Below are 18,208 nucleotides of genomic sequence, written 5' to 3'. Positions count from 1 at the left end.
AATAAGATAAAGTGATTTTATTTTTTAAATGATGTAGTAGTTAATTTTTAATAAGGATATTTTGACAATTTTTACATGTGATACTGTGTTTTGAGTAATTTCAGGAAATAGGAAAACTTCGACTTGAAGAAAGTATGATTTTAGCAAAACAACAACAACTCCATCAACTGCTATTATACTGCAAACCATTTATCCAGATAGGCAAACATTTATCTGAAATTCCACCAATGGTACTGAATAGTTGTGGTTACTTTTCCAGAGCTTACGGACTTCCTATTCCTAGAAAAGCATTCCTATTCACTTCTTCATGACGCAATTCATAAAATTTTCTGTAGAAATCCCTTAATGATTATTAGAAAACCAATTACTGAGAAATCCCTTTGGTCCCTTGTAAACTTTTTTCCATATTTATATATTGTACCCTTCATGAATACTCTCCATGTCCTCTGTGAGTATTTTGCATTTCTTTATCAAGTTTTCCCATGAACAAACATACCTAATTAAAACACTTGCACAGTGCCAAGAACTCCATGAAAACTCATGCTCTAGAAATGAGTGTGATGCCTTTCCATCACACTGCGTGACAAACTAGAAGAAGAAATATGACTACAATTTCCTTTCCTTCCCTTCAAGAAATAGATATAGTACATTTTGGTTACAATCATCAAACTAAACATTTACAAATTATTTATTGGAAATTTAAAACCTGAGAGTAAAATACAAGATACGCTATGAATAAATTCTGATGCTGAAAAAGTTCTGTTTAGTGACATCTCTGATTTTCTTCAGGTGCATGTCTCATAAATTCCCACCTCTCACTTGTCCAACTGGGGTCTTCCTGACATATTCCTCTTAATACTTGGTCTTGAAACATTTTCTAGTGTTCACCTCTGTTGGTCACCAAAGTCCAATCAAAATGTATCTTTATTTCCTATGTCCTGAGATCAGTCTGCCCACTGTCAGACCATAACTTTCAGGTAGAACTGGGTTTCTCTTGCCTGCTAGACATTTGGAGAAATGTACTCTTTTCCTAAAGGAAAAACCAAGTAATTTTGTCCAGAATTCAGAAAGGGCATATGGGGATTTTTTTTGTCTCAATTGCATGATGCCTAGAGACTAGCTGGGGTTGTTCATATAATGCAAAACTGCATGGTTTTGCATCTGGAGCCTTGGTTCTTAATTTCAGTTGTACTGGCTGGAAGATCCAGGAAACTTTTGTTCACATGTCTGATATCTGAGAGTGTTCCTTGCAACCTCTCTGTTTCCATGTGGCTAGGTTGGTCTTCTCAGTATGGAGGTCTCAAGGTAGTTCATCAATTTCCAAGAGGAAGGAGCAGAAGCTGTCCTTTTAGAAGTGTAAGCCAGGAATGGACACATTATCACTTTCACCATGTCCTATTGGCTTAAACATAAATAAGCCCAGCCAGTAGTCTTCCTCTTAATGGGAAGAATGGTTAAGAATTTGTAGCTACTCCCTGGCCACAAATTATTTACATTCTTCCTACTTTCAGAATGCACTCAGCCTCTCATGATACCCCAGTCTCAATCCAGTGTGTCTTCAGATTCTAGTCCAGAAACTTACAATCTACATAGCTCCACGTATGTGTTAAACTCTTCCAGTATAGTTCCTCACATATTAAGTCCTTGGATATGACCCCTCATAACCTGAAAACTGTGAAATAAAGTTGTTTGCTTTTCACGCACAACATGCAATTTTAATATTTGGGTAGGACAATTCAATAGACATTTCTATTCAAAAAGGGGGACAACAGGACCACACAGCTGTTCCTAGGCCATAACATTTCTGAAATCCTGCCACATCCATATCACTGGTTTCTTGATTAAAGCATAGCCTTGTTTCTGTGAAATGGTTCTCTGTGGCTCTAGGATACACCGGGCTCTTGGCTCCATCTTCTGAGTCATTATTTCTTTTTTACAAAAAAGTAACCATGCTTTCTGTTGTGTAACTTTCTTATCCTGTTTTCTGATTATAGAAGTTTTAGGACTAAAGGTCCTCTTTTCATTTTTAAACTGTCTCTGTCACTTTCAGACCAAGGCAATATAATTCCTTTAACATTTCTTGGGTCTCCTGTGTATTACATTTTAATCTACTCACTTAGACAGGAACCATAACCAGAAAACTTTTTTGAGGACAGATCTTTCTTTACCTTGGGGTGAGAATTAGGGTTTGTGGGACAGTGTCCTTAAGATACTTAGGAATTGTTTTGTCTCACTTTGCAGATCCGCTAGGCATTGCCATAAAATGTTTTTGATGCATTAACAAAGGGTTTTGCAGGCTGAGGTCATTTCTTAAGATGAAGTTCCTTTTTTAGGATAGGCCGGGGATGAGAAACAGCTTTAATTTTGAGCCCGCTGAGTTTTGACTCGGAAATGTTTCCTCTGGGTATGACTGGAAACTGAGCAGCTCCTTCTTTAGTTCACGGCTCTCTAACCATACCTTATCATAAACAGCTATAACAACTCCGTTGGCTCTGTCAGTACACTGAGTGAAAATTTCCTTGACCAAAGGCCCTAGTTCATTAGTTATATTTCTGTTTTCCAAAGCTTACCAATTTTCTGCCACCATATAACATATGTATCCCTTTTTCCAGAGTCCAGTAACAGTTTCCTAACTGTCCTTCAATCTATAATTAATACCCTTCTGGAAGGCTTTTCGGCCTAAGCTCTTGACAAGGTCCCAAAGATAATGCTACATATTTTTGGTTTTTGTGATGGAAATACTCCTCTTCCTGGTAAGAAATTCTGTTCAAAATTTATTTTTTCCAAGAAAAGAGAACAAAGACCTAAAACAATTTATTAGCAGCTTTCATGCTTTTATGACTTGACAGCACAGCTGGTCCCTGGAGTCTCTTCTATAGTTCAATTAGATGACGGCTGGGGTTGGAGTCCTCTGAATGTTCAACTGGATTCATAGCTCAGATTCCTTACACTTTGCTTATATAATGACTCTCCTACCATGTAGGAGATAAGAAGCATACACGTGGAAGAGGGACCACTGCCAGATTCTTCTCTTCAGTAGCTGTCAGGACCTCCCCTTTTCTCCAGACATTTGCTGGATACATGGGCTTCCGCGTCATCTAGGGAAGGGTAGAAAAATAAAGAAGTGAAGGATTTTTTCTTCACGTTTACTGTTGAGAGCTTGCTTTGGTTCTCTGTATGGTAGTCTGTTTCTCAGACCTGTACATTTCTAGAGATATCTTACCTGCTCTTCCCTGACCCAAGTGATACATAGCCTCTGGTTAATCACTTTCAATTTCTGGCACCTTCTGTCACAGTCTAGGCCTTCTATAGACAATCTTCTTGAATATGTTCTATGATAATCCTAGGTCAATTTATTTATATTCATCTAGCCTATGTCTTTTATTTTGGTAAAAAATACATACAAAAAACTACCCATTTTAAGTGTACGATTTTATGAATATACATGTATACAATCCTGAAACCACTGCCACAGTCAAGAGACAGAATATTTTCATCACCTTCAAAGGTTTTCTTGTGTTCCTTTGCAATTCATGCCTCTCTGCACTCCTGGACCAAAGAAACCAATATTCAAGCTATTAGTCACTAACGATTACTTTGACTTTCACAGAATTTTACATTAATGGACTTACATATATGAATACATACTCTCTGTGTCTGTCTTCTTTCCCTCGACATCATGATATTTACCCGTGTTGTGTACATTGCTATTCATTCTGCGTATTGCTGAGTAGTATCCTGTCGTAGGGATATACCTGTAGGTAGGCATTGGTTCCTCAGTTCTGAACCAGTTAAAATCTGCTCTTATCAACATTCATGCAAAAAGCATTGTATAAGCAAATATTTGTAATTATCTTCAGTAAATACCTACCAGTGAAATGGCCAAGTTATACGATAACTGAATATTTAATTTTGAATTAACTCCCACACAGTTTTTCAAAGTGATTATAAGTTTCAGTTGCTTCATTTTCTCACTAATAGTTGGAAATTTCATTTCTTTCTTTCTAGTCATTGTAGAGGGAGTGCCCTAGCATATCATTGTGGATCTGTCTTGTATTGCCTTTGGCCAATTTTTTTTTTTTTTTCCAAATCGGATGGCAGGTTGTAGACATTCTTAATGTATTTTGGATATAATTTTGGGGGGATCTGATATATATTTTGTTCCCATTTTGTGATGATCTTTTCATTTCCTAAATGTGTTTTTTGAAAGGAAAAGTCTTTAATTTTGGAAATTTTGGAAAGAAAAAGTCTTTGACTTTGGAAATTTCTTTAATTTTGGGAATTTTGGAAACTGCGGTTGGTACTTACTGTATCTTATCTGAGAAACATTTGCTCATTTCAATATATTTTTTGATAATTTCAGCTTTTATATATGATCTGTTGCTGGCTAAATTTTGTGTATTATGTAATGGAAGGATTGGTGTTTATTTTATTTCATATGAATGTTCAGCTGTCCCAATACCATGTGTTGTAAAGATTTTCTTTTTGTCATTGAATTGCCTTGGCATTTTTGTCAAAACATACACGAGTGAGTCTACTTTTTAACTCTGATTTGTTTTTTTTGATTTATGGACTTATTTCTTTTACCATTATCACATTGTTTTTGATAATTCTAGCTTTTTGTTAATTATTGAAATTTGGCATTATAAGTCACTTGTCTTTGTTAATTTTCCAAATATTTGTTTTTTCTAGATTATTTGCATTTCCCTATAAAATTCAGGTATAATTTGTTAGTTTGTATAAGAAAAGTCTGCTGGCATTTTGCTTGGGATTATGTTGAATATAGGTCAATTTAGAAAGAATTGACATCTGGATAATCTGTATTCATGATGTATCTTTTCATTTATTTTAGTCTTCTTTCAGCAGTGTTCTGTAGTTTTTAGTATAGATGTCTTGCGTGTCTTTTAAACATTCATTTGAAAATATTTTACATTTGGCTGTTGTCTTAGATCAGGTTGCAGTAACAAAGTACGATAGACTGGGTGACTCAGAAATAGCATTGTTTCTTCATTTCTTACTTCTATTTCTTGCAATTCTGGAGTCTGGTAGTCTAACATCAGAGTGCCAGCATGGCTGAGTTCTGATGAGGGGCCTCCTCCAAGTTGCAGACTTCTGCCTTTTCATTGTATCCTTACCTGGCGGAGAAAGAGGGAGGTAGTTCTTTGGCTTCTTCTTAAAAGGGCACTAATTTCATTCATGAGGTCTCTACCTGCATGACACAATTACCTCCCCAAAGCCCCATATTCAAAGACCATTACATTGGATTGGATTTCTTTCTTTCTTTCTTTCTTTCTTTTAATTTAAATTTTAGTTAACATACAGTGCAATATTGGTTTCTGGAGTAGAATTCAGTGATTCATCACTTACATACAACACCCAGTGTTCATCACAACAAGTGCCCTCCTTAATACCCATCACGCATCTAGCCCATCACGCCTTCCCCTCCATCAACCCTCAGTTTTGTGCTTCATCCTTAAGAATCTCTTATGGCTTGTTTCCTTCTCTCCTTTTGGATTCAATTTCTGCATATGAATGGAGGGTGTCACATACATTCAGTCTATGATAGCTGCATTTCAAATAGGATTTAAAATTTTCTTTTCCTTTTTTTTTTTTTTTTGCTGCTAGGATATAAAAATTCAAATGTTTATATTAACTTTATACACTGAAGTTTTGATAAGTTCATTTATTCGTTCTAATAACCATCTTGTAGATTCTATAGAGACCATTTTGCTTTTTCTTTTCCAATATTTCTGCCATTTATTTCATTATTTGTCTTACTGCAATGGCTAAGACCACTAGTAGAATACTGAATAGAAGTGGTGAGGGTGGCTATTCTTGTATTGTTTCCAGTTTTATGGGGAGAGCATATACTACTTCCTCTGGAGTAGCATGTTAGCTATAGGTTTTCCATAAATGCTCTGAGTAAGAGAGATGACATTCTCTTTTATTATTGTTTGCTGAAAGTTTTTATCAAAAGCTGCTGAACTTTGTCAACTTCTTTCTTCATCTATAAAAATGAACTTGCGATTTTTAAAAATTCTGTAAAGGTGGTAAGTTATATAATTTGAATTTTAACTACTACATCAAAATTGCATTCCTGGAATAAACCCTATTTTATCATGATGCATTATCCTATTTGTATATTTTTGTATTTAAATTGATAATATTTTGTTAAGGATGTTTATGACTACATTTATGTGGGGTATTAGTCTGTATTTGATTATTGTTTTGCAGTGTTCTTCTTGAATTTTATTTTTAGGTTTATGTCAGCTTTATGTACGAATTTGAGAAGTGGCTTCCTTCTTTAATGTGAAAGAGTTGTAAGATTGATGTTATTTCTTTCTTCCATGAATATTTAATAGAATTTAACTGTAAAGCTATCAAAGCCTAGATATTATTTTGTTTTGTTTTTGTTTTTTTGTGTGCGCTTTGGTTGTGTTTTTATGCAGAATGATAATGAATTCAGTTCTTCAAAAAAAAAAACAGAGATAGTCAGAGAGTCTGTTCATTTTTGTTAGTCTTAGCAAGTTTTATTTTTCAAGGAATTGTACATGTCTTCTAAGTTGTTAAATACATTGGCCTAAATTTATTTGCCCTATTGTGTTATCATTTTCATGTTTTTAAGATCTGCAGTAGTAAGTCCTCTTTTAATATTGATGTTACCATTTTGGGCTTTTTAAAAATCAGTCTAGTCAGGAGTTGGCCAGTTTTATTATCTTTTTAAAAACTCAGTTCTTAGCATCCTCAATTTTCTCTATATTTCTCTCTCTCATTCTGCTGAATTCAGCTTTAAGTATTTTAGTTTTGTTTACTTACTTTGGCTTTATTTTTACTCTAGTGTGTTTGTTTTTAGCTGAAGGTAGTGTTAGTATTGAGCTGAGTTATTGTGTATTTGTTTGTTTTTCATATTGGTACTTCAAGCTATAAATTTCCCTCTAGGTTCTGTTCTAGCTGCAGTCCCTGAATTTTGACACATTTTGAATTTATAATTTTTATTTTGTATTTTGCCTATGACTTCTTTTTTTAACTTATGTATTATTTAGACATGGGTTGTTTACTTTTGAAAATTTTTTGGAAGGGGGTTTTTATATATCATTGATACTGGTTTCTAATTTAGTTCCATTTCAGTCAGAGAATATACTCTATATGATACCAATAATTATCCATTTCCTGCAGCTTATTTTAAGGTTCAGCGTATAGTTTTGTTGGTGAAAGAACCATGTGCATGTATTTACCTGAAAATAATCTGTATTTTGCAGTTGTTGTCTATTGAACCGTGTTCCATAAATATCAGTTAGTACATGTTGCTTGATAGTGTGGTTTAGATAATTTATGTATTTACTGATTATTTATCTAGTTGTTCTGTCAGTTGCTGAGAAAGTCATGTTAAAAATATCCTGTTATAATCAGAGAATTATCTATTTTATAAATTTTTGTTTCATGTGTTTTCATGCTCTGTTATTAGGCATGTGTATTCATAATTTTTAGCTCACTCTTATGAATTAATTGCTTTATTTTATAAAATATTCCCCTTTATCTCTGGTAGTAATTTTTATCTTGAAATACGTTTCTAATAATTTCACCACTACAGTCTTTCTAACTTAGTGTTTGTGAAGTATTTATTTATTCTATCCACTTATTTTCAACTTCCGTGTAACTTTAAATTAAAGTGGCTCTTGTATACAGCATATAATTGGGTCTTACTTTCTTAATCTTTCTGGTGATCTTTGCCTTTTATTTGAAGGGTTTAAATGATAAAACTAAATGTAGATTCTTACAGAGTTGGATTTAGGTCTACCATTTTATTGCCCTTTTCTCTCTGCTCTGATTTTTTAATTCTGTTTCCCATTTTCTTTTTCTTCCTTTCTTTCTTTCTTTCTTTCTTTCTTTCTTTCTTTCTTTCTTTCTTTCAAGATTTTATTTATTTATTTGACAGAGAGAGAGATAGCGAGAGAGGGAACACAAGTAGGGGGACTAGGAGAGGGAGAAACAGGTGTCCCACCGAGCAGGGAGCCCGATATGGGGCTCAATCCCAGGACCCTGGGATCACGACCCGAGCCGAAGGCAGACGCTTAATGACTGAGCCACCCAGGCGCCCCTCTGTTTCCCATTTTGACTTCAGCCGTATTATTTGAATGCTTTTAGAATTCTGTTTTAATTTATCTATTTACTTTTTAGTTGCACTATGAGACATAATCCTTTATTTAGAATTGTGTAGCATGAGAACAATTTCAAAGGGGTATTTGAACTGGAGGAAGATGGGCAGGATTGTCATAGAGCTTTAGCATGAGTGGTCAGCTGAAGTTTCACATGTTTGGGAAATAACTATCTAAAGATGGTCCTCAAAGAGGGTAGAATTATTCTTGTGGCTTAGCAGCCACTTACTGGGCAATTCAAGATTATCAAGAAGGACAGGAAGAACAGTTATGAGAACCAAGGTCATGGTTGGGCCAAACTGGACAACTTTTAGTATGTCAGTGTCTTATATTACCTTACTTTATCACTCTGCGCCAGTTTTCTTCATAGTACTTATTTTCGCTTTAAATATGTTAGCAGTTTATTAATTTCCTTTCTATTGTTTGTCTTTCCTTGCAAAATATCTTCAGAAGAGCAGAACTAATACCTATCTTGTTCTCCTTGGTGATTCCAGTGTCGACACCATTGCCAGGCCCTTAATAGAAGCTCCAGAAATATAGCTAGAATAAAAACTGGAGGTGGAGGTAAATTATAATTTTTTATTGAAAAACAAGTAGAAAGCTTGGAATATATTTGAGGCAAATTGTGTCTTAACCAGATTTGCCTTAAGTGGCTAAACAGTGTTTTAAAAGCAAGTAACAATAAAAGAAAATGTTTCTGGTACAAGACCAGGAGTACAAAAAATTATGTATGGGAACCAGCATAACACACCCATTTTGCAATAGTGTAACCTTTAAGTACGTATTGTTGATTGTCCATAGTCCACCCAGTTACAACTCCATGCTTCGACAACAACATACTGACAATTCCAAAGGAAAACTACTTAAAAACAATAAAGACATAAGCCAGATGTTCCTTGATTTGACCAACTCCATCTAAGTTTAGATGTGCGGAAGCTTAGATATATCCAGAGTAAGCCACATGAAACATGTTAGTTGATCAATTTTCTAAAATAAGTTTTCAGGACAATGAGAGTAAGATAAGAGAAGAAAAATGGAGGACTGAAGTCCTAATTACTACACATGGGTATTTGTTGGCAGTAGGGGGATCTTTTTACAGATACGTTACAGACAAAGGAAAGGCAAATAACTCTGTGTAAGAAATCGAACACATTCTCTACAATGTCCTCACTTTTGCTGTCATTACTTGAATAAACTTTTCACAGTTTACTTGACCATCAGCATCAGTATTTGCTTCCCTGATCGGATTGAGTAACTGAATACTCATTTACCAGCACTCTACTCTCTCTTTCTTGCACAGAAACTAGAGCTTTAACATTTAGATAGATCTCCTCTCTTATAACTTTCCGATTTCCTCAAGTTATAAGTCCAATAAACTTTTTTATTTTTAATTTTTTTCATTTCATTTTATTTTTTTCATCATGGTAAGTGTACTCTTTAATCCTCATCCCCTATTTCCCCCATTCCCCCACCTACCTCCCCTCTGGTAACCAACAGTTTGTTCTCTATAGGTAAGAGTCTGTTTCTTGGTTTCCCTCTCTCTCTCTCTCTCTCTCTCTTTACTTTGTTCATTTGTTTTGCTTCTTAAATTGCACATATGAATCAGATCATGTGGTCTTTGTCTTTCTCTGACTGACTTACTTAGCATTATGCTCTCAAGCTCTTTCTATGTTGTTGCAAATGGCAAAATTTCATTCTTTCTTGTGGCTAATATTACATTGTGTATATATGCTACCTCTTCTTTAGCCATTCATCATCAGTCAGTGGACACTTGGGCTGCTTTCATAGTTTGACTATTGTAAATAATATTGCAATAAATATAAGGGTGTATGTATCCCTTTGAATAAGTGTTTTTATATTTTTTGGGTAAGTACCAAGTTGTGTGATTCCTGGACCATAGAGTGGTTCTATTTTTAATTTTTTGAGGATTTTGTATACTGTTTTACACAGGGGATGCACCAATTTGCATTCTTACTAACAGTGCAAAAGGGTTCCTTTTTCGCCACATACTTATCAACACTCATTTCTTGTGTTTTTTATTTTAGCCACTCTGACAGCTACAAGATGATATCTTATGTAGTTTTGATTCGTATTTTCCTGAAGATGAGTGATGTTGATCTTTTCATGTATTTGTGTGTCTGTTGACCATCTGGATACCCTCTTTGGAGAAATGTCTTTGGAGAAATGTCTGTTCACATCTTCTGCCCATTTTTTAATTTGATTGTTTTTTGAGTATTGTGCTATATCAGTTATTTATATATTTTGGATATCAATCTTTTATCAGATATGTCATTTGCAAATACGTTCTTCCATTTAGTAAGTTACCTTTTAGTTTTGTTGATTTTTTCCTTAACTGTGCAGAAACTTTTTACTTTGATGTAGTGCCAATAGTTTATTTTTACTTTTATTTCCCTTGCCTCAGTAGACATATCTAGAAAAGTGTTGCTATGGCTGATGTCAGAGACATTACTGGCTGTGCTTTCATCAAGGATTTTTATAGTTTTAGGTCTCACATTTAGGTCTTTAATCCACTTTAAGTTTATTTTTGTGTATGGTGAAAGAAATGGTCCAGTTTTATTCTTTTGTATGTGGCTGTCCATTTTTCCCAACACCATTTGTTGAAGAGACTATCATTTTCCCATTGTATGTTCATTCAATCTTTGTCAAAGATTTGTTGACCATATAATTGTGGATTGATTTCTGGGTTTTCTGTTATATTTCATTGATCTATGTGTCTATTTTATGCCAGTACCATACTGTTTTAATTACTACCACTTTATTGTATAACTGGAAATATGGAATTGTGATACCTCTAGTTTTGTTTTTCTTTTTCAAGATCGCTTCGGCCATTTGAGGTCTTTTGTGGTTCCATACAAATTTTAGGATTGTTTGTTCTAGTTCTGTGAAAAATGCTGTTAGTATTTTGATAGAGATTGCATTAAGTTACACATTGCATTAAATTACAGATTGGTTTGAGTGGGATAGACATTTTAGCAGTATTTGTTCTTCCAACCTATGAGCATGGAATGTCTTTCCATTTCTTTGCATCATCTTAAATTTCTTTCATCAGTGTTTTATAGTTTTCAGAGAATAGGTCTTATACCTCCTTGGTTAAATTTATTCCTAGATATTTTATTGTTTTTGGCACAGTTGTAAATGGGATTTTTTTCTTAATTTCACTTTCTGCTGCTTCATTATTAGTGTATAGGAATGCAACAGATTGATTTTGTATTGTGCAACTTTGCTGAATTTCTTTATCCACTCTAGCTTTTCGGTGGAGTCCTTATGGTTTTCTATATATAACATCATGTCATCTGTATATAGTGAGAGTTTTACTTCTTCCTTACCAATTTGAATGCCTTTTATTTCTTTACGTTGTCTAACTGGTTTGGCTAGGACTTCCAGTACTATGTTGAATAAAACATTATTCACCAGTCATCTTTTTTAATCAGGAGACCATGGTTTACCAAGGAAACAGCAAACATGTGCAAAGGGAGAGAGAGATGGGCATAACCTTTCAATATCAATTACCATACTCCTTCTGCAAACTATATGTGGCTCATTTCCAAGAAAGATGGAAGTTTATCTAAAAAGATCTACAGGAATGAGAGAAGTGGTTGGACGAGGGCAATAACTTTCTCTCTTTCTCATACATATGAAATTTTATTATCTCCATTCTGAGGTTAAAACTCCTCTTTATATTTTAAAGCAAAAAAGATTCTACTTATTTGCATTCCAAATTATATATTAATATAGATTACATTTGCATTTTAACCCACATAATACTGTTTTCCAGTCTTAAACTTGAAGGTTTCATTTAAATTTGCAATCAATTTTAAGGGAAGTAATATTTTTCTCACAGTAGTTTCCCTTATAAGTTTATCTTATAAATAAGTTTATCATATTTCAAAGCACATTTTGAACTGTGATCTTATGGTTTCTTTCCTAGTTCATACCTTTCTCCTCTCAGGACTAAATTGTATGCTCCCATCCCTGTGACCCATCGTATGTCCTTTCTTCCTACTTTGTGTGGCCATATTCAGCGTCTGATATCGGCATTTAATATTACCCAAAATGCAAATATATTGAAACTGAGATATCTAATTCTGAATATGTAACTGGTGTCCTGTTTTAGCAATTGTTAAGAAGTAAATACATTGCAAAGCAAATTTGCTTAAGTAAAGTGTAATTGTTTTTGTTAACATTGATGGTGTAGATAAAAAGTTCTATAATAAGTTCAATTATTCTTTTTCTCAGCAAATGTCTTTACAATGTAATATTTTCTAGGTTTGATTAACCACCTCTAAAGGTTTTTGAATAATTAAAACCTTTTCTAACACATTTTTCTTCAAGTTGTATTTCTATTTGTTTACAGGCTCGATCTCAGTTTGTGACTTGCCTGCAATGTTTTCCATTACTGTGCACTGTTTGAAAATGCCTTGATGCTGATAATCATTGAGCTCCTGGAGTGTGATAAGTGTGGTGAGTATTCCTGACTTGCCTTTTAAATTTTCTTCATTTTTCCACAATTAAACAGATTTTAGTCTTGTTTACAATTAGCCTCTTGCTTTTAATTTTTTGTAAAGTAGTTAATACCATTTGTTTTCAGTGTAATATTTTAATATATGATTTTCAGTTACATGAAACTTGTAGCCTATGATTTTTTTTCTAACACTCAGTTGAATACTGAAACTGGTTGACCTTAAAATTTAAGAATTTATTTCACGTGTTTTACTCATGCAACCTTTCTGGCTGTCCCTTTATACAAACATATTTTGGCCTGGAACAGTAATATCGATATGCTCTATGTGAGATAAGATTTTATTTCTATCCTTTTTGCTTCTGATCATATTCTATGATTCTTTTAAACGACACCTATGAGTTTCTGAGTGATAGAACACTTAAGCCCTCCCCAAAGTAGGATAGCATAGGACAGTCATAAAGTGGATCCAATCCTGCTGAACCCATTACTTCTTTCTGCAGCATTTTCAAACTAAGCTTTCCTGAATCTTCTGTAAAAGCCACTGTTACAACATTTCGTCCAGTGCATGGAGATTCTCCCATGCAGGGTACCTACAGCCACAACAAACTAACAGTCGTACAAATTGTAGAACTGATAAGTATGATTTCAATGCTTTCTGGTCTTTATCGTTGAACTGTCTACATACTAAAATACTGCACTTTTGTTAGTTAACTTTACAAACTAAAAATAGCATTCTAAAATTATATTTGAAATTGCTTTTTATTTTTTTAAAAGATTTTATTTATTTATTTATTTAAGAGAGAGAGAGAGAGAGAGAGAGAGAGAGCAGGAGCAGAGGGAGGGGCGGAAAGGGAGGGGGAGAAGCAGACACCCCGCTGAGCAGGGAGCCCAATGCGGCCTCTATCCCAGGAACCCGGGATCAGGACCTAAGGCAGATACTTAACTGACTGAGCCACCCAAGTGCCCCTCAAAATAGCTTTTTAAAAGAATTAGCCTTACAGTTCAGTGGCTTAAAAACTGAAAGACCTAATTGAAGTGGTGCTGTATCACAAACATACACACAACGTAATTCATTACTTACAATACTAAAAAGGTCATAGACCCAAATAGTCAAACTTATGATTATAACCAGACAGATCATTTTAAATAAAAGATTATTACTATTTTTGACCAGTCCATTCTTTCACAGTAATGGAAACATTCCAGCTTTATTGTGGTAAAAATTTCATTGAAAGTTATGTTGAATTATTAGGCACATCCTAATGCATTTTGTAAAATTAATGGTAGTTTACGGTAGAAGATACCGAAAGAGCTCAGTGGGGTGTGATCTTTCTCCAGTCTTTCTGTACCACCCAATATGGGTCATTTAATTGGCAATTAGCCCGTGCGTGGATGCATCTGTCAACAACTGCCCCAAGGAATCTCATCATTTTAGGGAGTGTATTGCCCTCTTTGTAGATCCCAAAGGCCTATTTGTCATAAGAATTCTTTTGAACCATCTGTACCCAGCCTAGCTGTGACATTCCTGGAACTTCATTAGGCAGGTAAGCACAAACTGTTAGGTTGGCAAGGCAGGCAAACCAAGAGTTTCACAGCAGGTGTGTATCCAAAAAAATCAGTAACAATAACAATAGTTTTCCCAATGAAAAATCTCTGCCTTCCAGCTCCAAAAATTTGTATGATCTTAGACTTGATTTATACTATTTACAACTACTCTCTTTATAGATTATAGTGAAATTTAAGTGATTTGACAACTCCTGGATTTTTTTTTTTTAAGAATGATGAATGTAACATTGGGTTCAGAGTTGAATGGTTTACAACATGAAAAATAATATTATGGGGTTATTTGGGAACAGTAACAAAAAACAGTATCCACAACCTTTTGACAAAGAAGAGACAGACTTATAGCAAGAATTATGTATTTGCTAGTCACTTTCCATGAGCCATTTCATTTATACCTCAGAAGACCCATACGACCTGATATTCCCATTTTACAGATGAGGAAAAGTTACTCCGGATTACTCTAATCAGTCAGACTCTGTAGGGATGGAAGCTCCAGTGGCCTGTTGATCCTTCCATGCCAGCCTGCTGCATATCTACCCACTGATGGACGCATCCTGAGTGGGGCTTGAGGTTCCCAAAAGGCAGTTGGACACTATCGAGTGGGAGGGGCCAGAGCCATTATGGGCCTGTGAGAATCATCACATGGAAGTCAGACCAGATCCGTCTTGCTTCAGAGGCAACCATTGTATCATATTACCTTTTGACCAACTAAAATGAAATTGCTTATCAATATAATGATCTTTTAGATTTTTAGTAAATTATAAAGGTCATTATCAATCACATGCTGTGAACCAAGAGTTCTGATAGATCATTATATATATAATGTTATTCTTCCCTTCTCAGTCTTCAGTAAAGTATGTATGTATATATATGCATATATATAATGAAGAATGCTTACATATTTTTATTATACATCTATATATAATACAGCATGAAACTTTCAAACTGCACTTCTTTAGTTGAGGCTGGGGGAAGGAGCCACAGTAAGCAAGAGATCAGAGACAGTTGCCCTTGCCCTATCTCCCAGCTTCAAAGAATTTGAATAAATAATGGGATGGCTATGGACTTACCACAATATTTGGAGTTAATATTTTGTTCAATTTTATGTAGACCTTGAGGAATAAGGTGTCAAAACTAACATCTGAATTATAAATACAGTCAGTTTTAGGAGAATATTTAATATGGTTTGCTGCTATAGGAAGAATGTACCCTCCCCCCCAAATTCATATGTTGAAACCTAATTCCCAAAGTGTTAGTGTTTGGATGTGTGGCCTTTGGGAAGTGATTCCGTCATAAGGATGGAGCCCTCATGAATGGGATTCCTGCTCTTACAAAAGAGACCCACAAAGCCACCCACACACCTTATGCCATGTGAGGACGCAGCAAAATGATGACTGTGTCTGAAACAGAAGTGGGTGCTCCCCACATACTGAATCTGCTGGAACCTTGATCTTGACTTCCCAGCCTCCATGATACTGAAAAGTAAGCCACCCTGTCTACGGCATTCTGTTATAGCAGCTTAAATGGCATGTGGGTATCATCTATTAACCTGAAATTTAATCAGGACTGATGTACACATTATTATGATATTTTCCGTTGCAACAAGTAAAATTTTCCATAGGCTTTACTTCATTTGAACATAATTCTATTCCAAAAGGAAAAAAAAAATTCTGTAGGAATATCTGAAAGGAACTCGACAGACAATATACAATTTTATAATATTGTAATTTAAGTCAATGATTTTAAAAATAACAAAAGAAGAGATTTCTTTTTTAAGTGGCAGAATGAAGCTTTCATTCTGAATGTCTTGGCAAATCAGAAGTCTCTATGCCAGCTGAGGAAAGTATGTTTGATAGGTAGAGCAAGGACTCCCTACCCAGATCCAAAGATGTTTGCATCCTAATCCCCAGAACCTGTGCATGTGTTTGGTTTCATGGCAAAAGGGAACTAAAGTAGCAGATAGAATTAAGATTGCTAATCACCAGACCTTGAAAGAGGGTGATTATCCTGTGTTATTCATGTAGGCCCAATGTAATTACAAAGATCCTTAAAAGTGAAAGGGGAGGCAGAAGAGTGAGTGATGCAGTGTGAGAAAGATTCAACAGGCCATTGCCAACTTTGAAGATGAAAGGCAACCACAAGTGAAAGAATGTGAGTGGCTTCTAGAAGCTGGAAAAGAAAACAAATTGCCCCTAGGGCTTCCAGAAAGGAGCACAACCCTGTCAACACCTAGATTTTAGGCCACTGAGACCCATTTCAGAGTCATGTCTCTGGAACTATACGATTATAAATTTGCATTACTTTGAGCCACTAAATTGTGGCAATTTGTTACTGAAGCTATAGGAAAGTAATACACTCAGTGAGTCTAAACTATTGCATAATACTGCTGTTGAATGTGTGTCCTTTGGCTAAAGATAGAGCCATTTGGTTTGAAGTTGAAAATCCTATAGAAAGATCAATTTGTATTTTTTTGCTTTTATATTTTTAGTTTGTAAAGTTTAGAGATGGCTTTTTTGCCACATGGGTAGCCATGAAACATGACCTGCCTTTTTTTAAAATCAGTATCTATCAATGTATATACACATGTGCACTCAGTAAATCTCAAATAACTTTAGATTATGGATTTTCACAATTTATATTTTATATGGCCAACTTCCTACTCCATCAACTCACAGCCAAACACATCAGTCATTAAGCTATGTTCATACACTATTTATCCAATAAATACCCAATCAGCTTTTAGTATCATTCACTCTGAATTTTGCAATAAGTAATCAAAACCTAGTATCTCTTTTAAAAAATATATATTTATTTATTTATTTACTTATTTTGAGAGAGAGAGCATGAGCAGGGGGAGAATAGAGGGAGAGAGAGACTCTTAAGCAGGCTCCACGCTCAGTACAGACTCCAAAACAGGGCTCATTCTCACAACCCTGAGGTGACGATCTGAACCGAAATCAAGAGTCAGACACTTAACGAACTGAGCCACCCAGATGACCCCTAATATATCTTCTTAGAGGTTGTGTTCAATGCTTTTAATATTAGTTTCTCCAGTAGGGCCTGCTGTGTAATCGTGTAGCTGAAATCTTCATGGACGAAGTGAATGGAGATAACCATTGCAGAGAGCACTGAAGAATTCTGTTGAGGCATCTTTTGTGAAGGCACCACTGGAGTGCTAATGAGTGTCTGTTCCTTGGCTGTCTACAACCCATTTCAGAAGTGTTCGAGCCTGTGCAAATGTTCCCATTTTCACTTTTTGCTGGTATAAGGGCTGTTCAGATACTTACGTCCTCCATGTCTAAAGGTTTCTGTGAAATAGCTCTCTCATTTTTTATGCATCCTTTTCTGAGCGTCCTCACCTACAACAGAGCCATGAATCTGTCTGGTATCCGGGCTGATATTGTGCTGTACTCCTAACCACTTCCTCTCTATTTTAAGATAATTTTTTCCTTAAAAACAACCTATTCAGTTCCTCATCTTAGCAGATTTCTTTTGAGCTTATCCCACTACTTTTCTAATATATAACTATACAGAGTAAAATCAGATTATAAACACAGTTTAGGTGCAAGCTAAGCCCCCTATTGCTTTAGCGTCAAACGCATTCATGATTTCCCACAAGTAACCTTTAAAAATATTTGTAATGTAAAAAGCCTGTAACACAGAGACTGATGTTAAGTAGACACTTAATAAATGTTCATTTACCTGCCCCTTCCTATTAAGAACCATGAAATACATCCCTACAGTAAAAAAGTAAGTACTTAGATTAATGTGAAGAATATAATATTTTGAATATTTAGAGCCATAAGCCTGATGAGATAACTATTTATCATGACTTTACAACAGATTTGCAGTTAATATGTACTGAACAAAGTATATAAAGAGCAGTGGAAGAATGTCAACACATAATATCCCGAGCTTTTTAGTTCTAGTGTAGAAATCTCCATAATTATGGAGATTGGGAGATTATTCTCAATGCTAATTTTCTTTTAAAGCTGGTGTAATTAAA

Source organism: Ursus maritimus, unplaced genomic scaffold (assembly GCF_017311325.1).
Source record: "Ursus maritimus isolate PB19 unplaced genomic scaffold, ASM1731132v1 scaffold_10, whole genome shotgun sequence".
NCBI lineage: Eukaryota > Metazoa > Chordata > Mammalia > Carnivora > Ursidae > Ursus > Ursus maritimus.
This window is presented reverse-complemented; position numbering follows the sequence as displayed.